The sequence below is a fragment of the Pteropus alecto genome, unplaced genomic scaffold (assembly GCF_000325575.1).
Source record: "Pteropus alecto unplaced genomic scaffold, ASM32557v1 scaffold87, whole genome shotgun sequence".
NCBI classification, from domain to species: domain Eukaryota; kingdom Metazoa; phylum Chordata; class Mammalia; order Chiroptera; family Pteropodidae; genus Pteropus; species Pteropus alecto.
This window is the reverse complement of record NW_006443225.1, coordinates 9,588,761-9,600,207: the sequence shown is the minus strand read 5'-3', so window position 1 is coordinate 9,600,207 and position 11,447 is coordinate 9,588,761.

Below are 11,447 nucleotides of genomic sequence, written 5' to 3'. Positions count from 1 at the left end.
TAATAACATTATAATAAATATTGTAATAGTTGTGACTTAAAATAAAGGTTTTTGACCAGAAAAACTTACTTTAAGGAAGATGTAAGTAGAAAGCATCTTGAGGACAGGAACCTTAGATGCTGGATTCATACACTAATCTTAACAAAAAGAATGTTGATGAGAATCAGAGGTGTCAATATGCTTCGAAGACACAGAGCAGAAATTTTAAGTAGACACCAAGTATGAATATACTTGCGTGGGTGTTGGATTATTTTTGGTTATTAAAAATTACACTGAACTAGAAAGATGTTCAGGCTCCAATTTAATTTTTCACTCCTTTCCTTTCCCTCAAACTTTCATATTGTTTGACAGTATGTTGCACGACTGTTGCCTGTAAGTGTGAAAAGCCAAGATGAGAGTTCACAGTAGGTTGATGGCCTGGAGATGAGAAGTCTGTCTGAGGACATTTCAAAGTTGTAAAGGTATTATTCTCACATGGAGTTATTTCTCAGTAGGTGTGAACAACAGCTACTCATCAAGCTGGCGTAGTGTGAAAGAGAGTTTCCTGAAAAATGATGTGCAGACATATGCAGAAAGCCACATGCTTAGTACATGCACAGACTGACTGCATGCCGAACTTCCAAGTGTTGGAATATTTGCCAGGAGATGAACTGGAAATGCAGAAGTCCCCATCTTAAGTAGCCAGGGAGAAGCACAGTTTGGAATTGCCATCGATTTGTTGGGGTCCAGGCATGCACATGTTGGAGGACAGAAAGTGAACATGCAGCTGCATTAGAGAGGGGAGGTTTGAAGGAATAGGAGGGATCTGGTTTTATACAAGACACTAGAAGTCTTTCTATATAACGTTCGAAGGCCTACCACTACTATAAAAGCAGTTTTGTTCATCCCGCAGTGCACTGTGTTAGAATTCTGGGGTCACGATCAGGTTTCATTAATCTCCACATCAAAGAATGAAGATGTTTACACACAGAGGCACACACAGGCCCACTGTGCTGTGTGTCTGCTGAGGAAGTACTTGCCCAAGTTCATCCATGGCTCCCAGGCCCAGTGTATTATCCGTGTGTTGGATTTGCTTGTACCTTTTCCCCAAGCAGCTTGGGCACTGCATACAGACCTTTACGTGAATATTTTTCTTGGCTGCGTGGTTCTCCTCATGACTTCTAACAGCTGCACGGCAAGGAGGGAGGCAGAGGAGTAAATGGCACACTTTTGAATAAGACATAAATAAAGCAAATGTACCTGCAATGAAAGGGGAGGTGGAAAAAAAACATTTAAGTGTTTATGTATGTATTTATTTTACCCCACATGTTTAAAAAAGGATTGAGGTAGCTAACCAAAAAGGGGGGGAAAAAGATGTATACCATAAGGCTTAAGAAAATATAAACAGAAAATGAAAAATCTAAAAAGGAGGTGGACTCAAATATGCCAACTCTGAGGGTTAATGAGAATAAGAATGAGTCATTTCACTACACAGATGGAGGTTTACTTCTGTGGCTTGGTTGGCAGGTGTGCTGACTCCGTGGCGTTAATCTTCAGGTTCACCGCGTAGGAGGCCCCAGTGAGTTCTTTCCTTCAGTTAGAAAAGACCCAGCTAAAGAGATGCAGCTTGCTATGGATCCTCAAACTGGGCAGGTTGGGGGTCAGACACCGCTTCGTGTTTTAGAGCGGTTGCTTGCTGTTTGCGAGGTTTGGTTGTTATGCAACAAGAGGCGGCTGACCAAAAAAATACGTACCGGAGCAAATTGTTTCTCATCCTCATTGGCATCCGTTTATTTTTTAAATAGCTTTTAAATTATTGAAGCAACACATGTTCCTTGCATAATCCCAAACAAAAGTATAAAGATGAAAATAAGGATCTGTAAACCAATTACTCAGTGACAACCCTGTTATTTTAGGGGATGCGTTCTCATCCGCTTCGGGCTACTCATGCACACGCACCGATTTAAGAAAAGCCCCAGGGTCCTTGACTCTTCCCTTTCTTTCACACCCTGTATCCAATCTATTAGAAGATCCTGCTTTTTTGACCTTCGCTCTTCCCAGACTTTCAGTACTTTTCTCATCTCCACTGCTGGTGGCACCTGCTCTGAGCCATCACCGACCCTCCCCCGGCAGATCCGCATCTCTGCCTCCCGCAACCCTGCCCCAGGCTCTTTTCGACACTGTGTCAGAGTGATCCTTTGAAGGTATAAGTCAAATCCTGTCTCTCCTATGTTCAAAAATCTCCAATGGCTTTCTAATTCATGCTGAAAAAAAGTCCAAATTCTGCATTATCATAGCCTATAAGGTCCTACTCTATCTGGTTCACCCTACCCACCCCCAGATGGCATTCCATTGTATTTTAATTATTGGTTACATAGTATTCCAGTTAACAAATGTAACTACTTCAGATAACCAACTGCTTATTGATTAGTATTGTCACTTCTAATTTTTTCCTGCTATAAACAAGGCTGAGACAAATGTATTGGTATGCACGTTATTGCACAATTATGCAATTCTGCCTTCCTCAGTAACACATTGCCGAACTTCCTCTGTAGAAGTGTTACACCAATTACACCTCCACCAACCTGCTTCTTTCAGAAGCCAGTTCTGGTTGTGGTTCAGTCTGTGTGGAGTCCAGAGCAGACTAAGCAAGCCCTGGAATTTTGCATCTGAATTCCTGTTTTGATGGCGGTGAAATTTTGAACTACTGTTGGCATCGAATTCAGTGCCAGTCTTCTTGCTTTGCCTTGTCAAATTGGACAGGGAGACGGCTGTCTTGCAAAAGTGGAATTGTCACTAATTGGCCACAGAGGAAAGATTCAAAATCTTGCCAAAAGTCTCCTGTTTTCTAAGGGAATAAAATCCTCCATACAACTTTCCCTCTCATTAAAAAGAAACAAACCCTCTTTAAAAAAAAAAATAAAAAGAGGGAAAATAAAAAGAAGAAACAAACGCAATATGAAAAGCTCTTTGTAACCTAGAAAACATTGTATAAATGCAAGGCATTGTTGTTCTCGGCAAGGTGCTGCTGCTGTTAGACCACTGTGTACGGAGCGCTAGTGGGGTTCACCGAAAGCTCCCATAGAAGGAGGCCTGTCTGTCCAGCCTCCCCTTTTTACCAGTTATGTCCTGTTAGGTAATGTCAAGGCAGAAACAACGGTAAATAACTTTTGACTTCCCTTTGGCTTTTTCATTTAGATGAAAGCGGAGTACTTCAGGTGCAGTCTACACACAAAATGAATGCTCTGTAAAATGTTTTGTCACTTGTAATGTTTGGAATCCAAGTTGGTTTTCTTTATTATGACAAAACGAATTTAGCAAGAGTTAAACATCGCTTCACTCTGAGAATGACAACTACTTATTTTTGTCCACTGAGTGGATGCTGTGGAAAAATTAATGTTCCATAAGAAGTATAGTTCGGTCATTAATTCTCGTTTCAAATAGCATGTATTTCACAGTATTTTATTAAAAACATTACATATCATTTGTAAAAATCAAGCCAGATGATACTCTCCTGAACATTTCAGAGAACTGGATTTTAACAAATCTATTTCTATTTAAATTTAAAAGAATGCAAATATGTTTACAAGTCTAGAAATATGTATGTTGGAGTTTAACATGAGATTGAATAAATTTTCAGGAGTTAAACCACTTATTTTTAGGTTTACAGTAGGTTTTAATTTTAGATTTTCCTAAAATGAAACAAAAAAAGACAAATGCTGCTTGCCTTCTATAAGATGTCAGAATTGGGGGAAATAGTTAATCTTTGAATTATTCACTGAAATAATTTCTATTAATACATAAATTTCTTGCTTTTGTCTTCCTTTTAAAAGAATTTTAAAGGCAACTCTAACTTTAACCTTGGATAACTCTTGGTAACGTCTGGCAGGGCATCAAGCTTACCACGGTCCATTCTTTTAAACTTCTCAAGGATCAAACTGGAAAAGGAAGGGAAGCAAAATATAAGTGAAACATATTGGAAGAATAAACTATGACATTTGTTATGGATTAATGCATATCTTTAGTCCAAAATTTGTGATTTAAATAACATGGAATGTTGCTAAGCTCCTTCTCCCTATTGCCTCATTGTCAAGTTTTTACACGTAACCGTAAATACTCTTAATTTACAGAATTAAAAAAAAAAAGTGAGTTTAAAAATTAGTTTGAAATTTTATATTCAAATAAAATGAAACTTTTATTTCCTTGACATTTTAGAGTCGAAGAAACTTAAAATAACCTATTCTGACTTTCTGCCCAGCAAGGCCATATCCTGATTAAACTCATCAGTCCACCCCTCCCTGCTTGGACCGTGAAGCTGAAAGTCGATAGAGAACATTCCACTTTCAGGATAGCTGAAATCACCTCAACTTTATGACCATGAATATCAACTAGGCACTCGGAAATGTTGGACGCTGGACTTCCCAGCAACAAGGAAACAATTGTCCTACCTCTTGCCAAAGGCATTGTTCATTTCTGTCTTATTTGTTCGACAGCAGATGTTTTCTCTCTCTTCTTGGAACACATTTTTATCCAGGGCCAGGACATCATACATGTCTGCTCTTTGATTTCTACCAAATTTCCTCTCCACTGTCTCTGCATTTTTTGCTGGCGATTCCTCTTAGAGCTGCATGTTGGAAAATTCTAGTATTTCTCTTCAGTTATTTCATTTTCTCTTTGTTCACGCTTTTCCAGGCAAGTTCATTTAATTTCATAGCTTTTCTCTATGGACATCCCAATGGTTCCTAAAAGGAGACTATAGACTCAAGAGGCGACTCCCAGATTCTCCTCTCCTGTGAGCTCTAGAGTCATCTATGCCATTGTCCACTTCACATCTCCATCCAGCTGTCAAATGATAGCTCAGTCCAAACAAGACTGAGGCCTCTACGGCCAAACCTTCCCTACCTCAATGTTTGTCTACTTGCTCAGGAGCAACACTTAGCAGTCATTCTTGATTAATTTCTTTTCTTCACTCTCTACCTCTAATATACTGGTGGTTCATTTTGGCTCTACCTCCAAAATGTATCCTGGTTTTCATCATTTTACTGCTACTATACTGCCCAAGCCATTATTGTATTTTTCACCTATACCGTGGAAATATCTTCCTAAGTGGCTTTTCAGTTCTTCCCCGTCCAACAAAACCCCTCATCCACATAACAACCAGATCGATCTTTCCAAAGTATAAAGCAAATTATGTTAACTGCTTAAAAGGCTCTGATGTTTTCCTCCTGCAACAGAATAAAATTCAAACTTCTACAAGTACCCATGTGACGTGTTTTTTACTTAAGAGAGTGACACGATCAGAGCTCTATTGCAGACGGATAAGTTTTGTGCCTGAGTAAGAGCTTTGAGAGGTGCCAGGAAGTTTTAGAGCCTCCATGGAAAGCACTGGTTTCCTTGTAGGTTAGAGAAGAAACGAGCATGTGGTGCCTCGTTGGCTGGAGAGGATGAGGTGGGGCTCTCTCCTCCTCAAGGCAGTGCTCTTCCAGCTGGTGTGAACATAGAGCTCTACCATTTTGGACTCTCTGGATAGAAACAAAGGTTTACCTCATCTTCAACTGATGAGTTTACCTCATAGGCAGGGCTGCCAAAGAGTAGAGGCCAGGCAAGTCTCGTTGCATTTATACACTGGGCACTTTTGCTCAGCCCCCACCACACCCAGGCTGAACACTCTCCACATTCCTGGCCTGTCTTCTGTAAGCACTCATGTAGCGATCGTCTTCCAGGCCAGCCTATCGATGGTGCATTTTTCACTTTCTGTATAACTTAGTGCTCATCGGCCTGTCCAGAGACATTGGAAAGGAACCCACAAAGAGAGGTCTCAAGAGGGCTGAAAGATTTGTCTACGTGATCTGATTGAAGTCAAGAGATTTACCTTTCCTCTTTAACTCAGGGGGCAACTCATGTTTTTTTGTTACCTGGAGGGGGGCTGGGCCGAGAACCTCTGCCAGTTCTTTCTTTTCAAGAACTTGTGATCATTTAACCTCCCTTAATGAGAGTCTGTGTGTAAATTTCCCAAGTTTTCACTTTTTATAATAAATTCCAACCACAATGTAAATTATGTACTATGTATCATGTGTTCAGTCTTGATATAGTATTATCATATTTACTTAAGATAATTTGTCATATGTTTTTAAATCTTAATTGTTAAATGTTTTTAAAAAATCTGTGAAAATCCTACACAAAATATTCTTCTGTCCTCCAACATATTTAATTTACTCAAGAACTTGGGGTCTATGTAGTCAAGATAAACTTAACTATCCCATAAATTTATACTTTGATTTGAAATATATTTTGGCACAAAAGGAGACTATGAAATTGAAAGTAATTTTGGCCTCCACACTTGATTTATATTTATTTGTGAACTATGGTTCCATTGGCTAAAATGCTTTGAAAACCGATGCTAATGAAATTTAAATCCCTATGAAATCTGATTCTCAGATGATATCAAATTCTAAAGTGTGATTTCTCTCAATTTCTTAATTTTTATTTCTAAAATGATTATTATGTTGATCTATTCCCAACAATCCAAAATATGCTACTAGCTTTAATTCCATAGTCCTTTATGAGACAGGCAAGAAGCAAGCATAATTAACCCTTAATTACTATCTCAGAGAAATGGAGCAAAAGTCATTAAAAGACTTTTCCAAGTAAACTATAATATACACATACATAGCAAGCAGACATTAATAGGTGATTGTTCCAACAAATAATGTTCCCTCTCACCTGTTATTCAGAAAATGACGAAGTAGCTGTACTATATTTGTGAGTCCTTGCTTGTGTGATTTTCAATGGACAAACATTGAAGAGAGTTGTCAATTCTATATCTTTTTGAGGCTGTATTAAAATAATAACTTAGATCAACATCTTGTTGAATCAACAAGACAAAATTTAATATGCTGAGTTTTTGTTTATTCAAGAAATATTTATAAACATTTATTACATCTGCTCTGTTCTAGCCAATAGGAGTAGAGTAGTAAACTAAACAAAAAGTTTAATTTCCTTCTCCTCTCCTTCTAGCTCCTTTCCCTCCACAATTATGTGTTGTTCTACTGTGTTTCATGCTGAGCATGTAAAATCACAAATCATGAAGTATATTCACAAGTCTCAGTCTTCTTTTGTGAATTCTCATTCTCCATTTCCATTTTCTAGGTTACAACTTCCAAAGCTATTTATGAATTAAAGTAGACTTATTTTTTATGTCTATTCTTTTATTTTTTAATTTATTTTATTATAATTTTTTATTTTTCGATTACAGTTGACATACAATATAATATTAGTTTCAGGTGTATAACACGGTGATTAGACATTTATATAACTTATGAAGTGATCCCTCGATAAGTCTAGCACCAATTGACACCATACATACTTATTACAATATTATTGACCGTATTCCTTATTCTGTACCTTACATCCCATGACTATAGGCCTAGAAGATATTATGCCAAGCGAATTAAGTCTGACAGAAAGACAAATACCACATGATTTCACTTATATGTGAAATCTAAAAAACAAAATAACGAACAAATAAAACAGAAACAAACTCACTGATACAGAGAACAAAGTGATGGTTGCCAGATGGGAGGGGGATTGAGAGGGTGGATGAAAAAAAGGTGAATGGATTAAGAAGTACGAATGGTCAGTTTTAAAAAATAGAAGTAGGCCTTTAAAATGCTATCTTCTGATGCTAACTTAAAACTGTAAAACACTCTTTTTTAGTCTCTTTCATGATGACATCTTTGAAATAGATATAAAACAATCCCTAATCTAGGACTTCCGTGAATACGTCCCCATTTCATTAGTAAGTTTACTTAAAATGCGCAGTTCTGAGCCATGTTTGAGGTGACTGATTCCACATACTCCTAAATTCAGACCCGCGTGTTGGGGCTTTCATTTTGCTGCCCATTCATAGCGCTGTTTGGTTTAAAACGTTTTGGGCAATAGAATGTTTGACCGTGAGGGACTCAAAATTGACTGTCCTCATTGTCACTTATAAGAAAGCCAGAATTTGCTCTAGAACCACAAAAATAAAAGCAAACGTGTAAACCCTAGGAAACAATTAGCTTCCCATTACAACATTTTATCATCTAGTTCTGTGTCTGTCTGTGTCAACACAGATTGACAAAGTCATAGAATTTTATTAGACAATGTGAAAACTCATTTGCGGATTTTATCGCCGTCCATCATTGCTCGCGTTCACAGTCCAGAGGCCCTCCATCGTTGTGAGCGGCAATTGGGAGCAATGGCTGACTGTGTCCGATGTCGAGGTGGCAAATTCTCACCGACAGGTGTTCTCTCTTAATTACCTCCATTAGTTCCTCTTTATTGCAAGACTCCATGTCCTGATTCGTATTCTCTTCACCGAACACCAAACCAGAACTAACAGCTCCGATGCGCAGCGACGCAGTCACCCCTCACCCACCGCATACTGTTCCAGCTCAGGGGCTGCCGTCAAGGGAACCGTACAGTCTGCTGGCTAGCATTCCACCTGCGCAGGACTTCGGGCTGCAGGGAAAAACGTATCCAGTGAAAAGTCAAACCCAGAAGTCTACAATCTGTGAAAAGGGCTGATGAAAAACAACACATTCTTCAGAGGGGCTGGGTTTGTAGGTCTGCAGAAAGCCAGACCTACACTGCCCCTCAACAAGAGCAGACTGCAGTTGTCCCGAGATGGAGATTCTGAAGTTTATCTCAAGGTGATGCTCTTATTAAATGTCCTGGCAAGCATCGCTTTGCCAGATTTGCTTTTCAATCTGCAGAAGACTTTAACACTATTTAAAGTATCATTTTTAAACAAGTAATACTAAATTTATACATAACATTTTGCATTGCGTATATTGCTTTTAAACCTATTATACAAGTCTCACTACCACCCTCTGAGGTAGGTTTTATTAGTTACTATTTACTTTTCTGCTTCCTTTTCTTCCATGCCTTGTTCTTTCCTCCTCCTTTCTCCTTTTCTTCTTTTCTTAAATGGCAGATAAGGGAGGCTGAGGCCCCTATGGGTCAATTTCTTTATCTAAAGCTACATAACTTCTAAGTAGATGTGCTGGCATTAAACCCAGCCTTCTGTATTCCAAAGATTATACTTTTCCTTCTGTCTCGTGGGTCTTATTTTGTAGGATGGCCATCAATGAAATGATAGGAAACTTGTATCCTTTAACCTCCATGAATCTAAATACTCGAGTATCTGTCATCGTACAAGTGAAGCATATAGGTGACTAACTACATTTTTCATTTTCCTTTGGACAAAGTCTGAATTCGATCACTTTTAAAAGCTCTAAGTGCGTCACTTTTGATAAAGCTCAACATCTTTTCCTTTTCTTATTTGAGGGCACCATTTCTTCAGCCATGGCTCTGCACCTTTAGGAAATCGTATCAATGAGAATTATAGCAAGATGAAACCCAAAGGACTAGAAAGTGAAAATCAGCTATCATCCAGAGGTTAGACATCACAGAATATTGGCGTTGGATTTTTACAGTGCCAGTGTTTGGGAGTGTTTTGATTTCACCGTTGCACAGGGAAGTGCCAGTCATTCAGAACAATTGAAGGGGGCAGAAGTATAAAAGTTGCACGAGTGAGTCTTTAGCAGTGGTTTCTCAAGGTCACGTCCAAGACTAGCTCATTCTTAGATCATGAGTTTTAAACTTGGAAATGTAAATCTCATACTAAGTTACCATACAGCTGCATTTTGCTAATGGCTTCTATTCTCTTAGTATTTTTTGAATGTCTGGTGCTGCATGCTTACCTAGCTGCCACAGACAATTCATCATCTCTAAATCAATGATATAACTTAAGATGGGATGTGGACTAAGGTTAGCAGTAAAAGAATTATAACAGGAAGCAGCAGGGTGTGAGTATGTTGATGTCTATTTCTCTACTTTTGACTTACGTTTAGCGAGACCAGAGGTAGTCTTTGCTGCTCTAGCAATGATGTCCTTTCAGTTCCATTATCATTCCTCATGACAGTTATGACTTTTTTTGGTTGCATGGGGAAATTTAAATGACATAAACAGTGCACCTAGCAGAGTGCGTGACATGCAGGATGTCCTCTCTGAAGATGGGTTTCCTTCCCTTCCTCCTGCTTCTTTTCATGATGGTACTTGTTCTCCCCAGAGCTTCTCTTACTGCCTCACATTATTCTAGCATCTCCAGGGTTGCTCTAGTCCCCTCCATGATTATCCTACATCACAGAATAGCTCCCGCAGAGAAGTCCTCTTGTTAGTTTAACCACCTGTGGAAAAACTCTACTGTTTTATCAATTTGTAAGCTTGTTATGTTCTGGTTTGTAACTTCAAAAATATTTAGAATTGTTTAAAGGAGGCTTGGCCCCTTTAAAAAGCAGCTTCGGCAGGCAGGATGACACAGGCACTGATGAAAACCAAAGCTGTCGAGAGCTACAGCTGTCTGGTCCTTTCGTATGCAGATTTATGGAACTAGCAGGGGGGTTGAGAATGAGCTGAAGGAAGACTCACAAGAGAGTTGGCAAACACAGTGAAGAAGAGGGGCCTCATGCTTCGGTCTCCTAGGAAATGCAGGCTGACTCAAGGAATCAATAGCATATGGAATTGGACAGGACTTTCTAATTCCAATAAGGTGATCTAGTCCAATCTTCTCATCTTACAGAAAAGGCAAATGATATGCTGACGGCCACAGAACTACCAAATAGAGCTTTGAGAAACTTCTGAATGTGGTGTTCCTTTTACTATCTCTTGCCCTGTGCTAGACACATTGTAGGTTGCCGATATATGTGTGTGTATGTCTAATGATTGGATAAAAGCGTCGATGATAGCCAATGGGTGTCTTAAATATCTAGCATCTTCCTGCACAACTTAAAAAAGTTAGGAATCGAACTGAGAGAAGATGAACAAGTAAGTCTTGTTGCATCAGTATTTTTGTCTGGATGAAGTCGCATTTGTTTGAAGGTTTACTTTCAGGGCTCATCATGAGTAACAAAGATACTCCCATTGCTTGGGAGATTCAGGGATTTAGAGGGTACATCCCAGGAACAAATTTTTATTATACAATAACCATGTTACTCAAGTCCTCATTTGGTTGGCGCCAGAACTCTATTAACTATATGTCATACTACTGTCAAGTAACTGCATTGAGAGGCCATTTAAGAGTGTGAGTCATATATAAGGAAAGGATTTTACACAAAAGTACTCTTCACTTTGGTTATTACCTATCTCAAGTTATTATAGTTATTTTTGTTAGTTCTAATTTACCTTCATTTCTAAGGACGTTATAGTATACTAATTAAGAGCAGAGAATCTTGCCAGATTACCTGGCTTTACTTAATAGCTGTGTGATGTTGAGCAATTTTCTTAACCTCTACGTACCTCAATTTTTCATCTGTAATGATTAATAGTAATATTTATTACATGGGGTTGTTAGAAATTCAATGATTTGTTATATGTAAAACACAGAACAGTGTCTGGCAAAGAGTACGTTCTACACAATTGTTAAC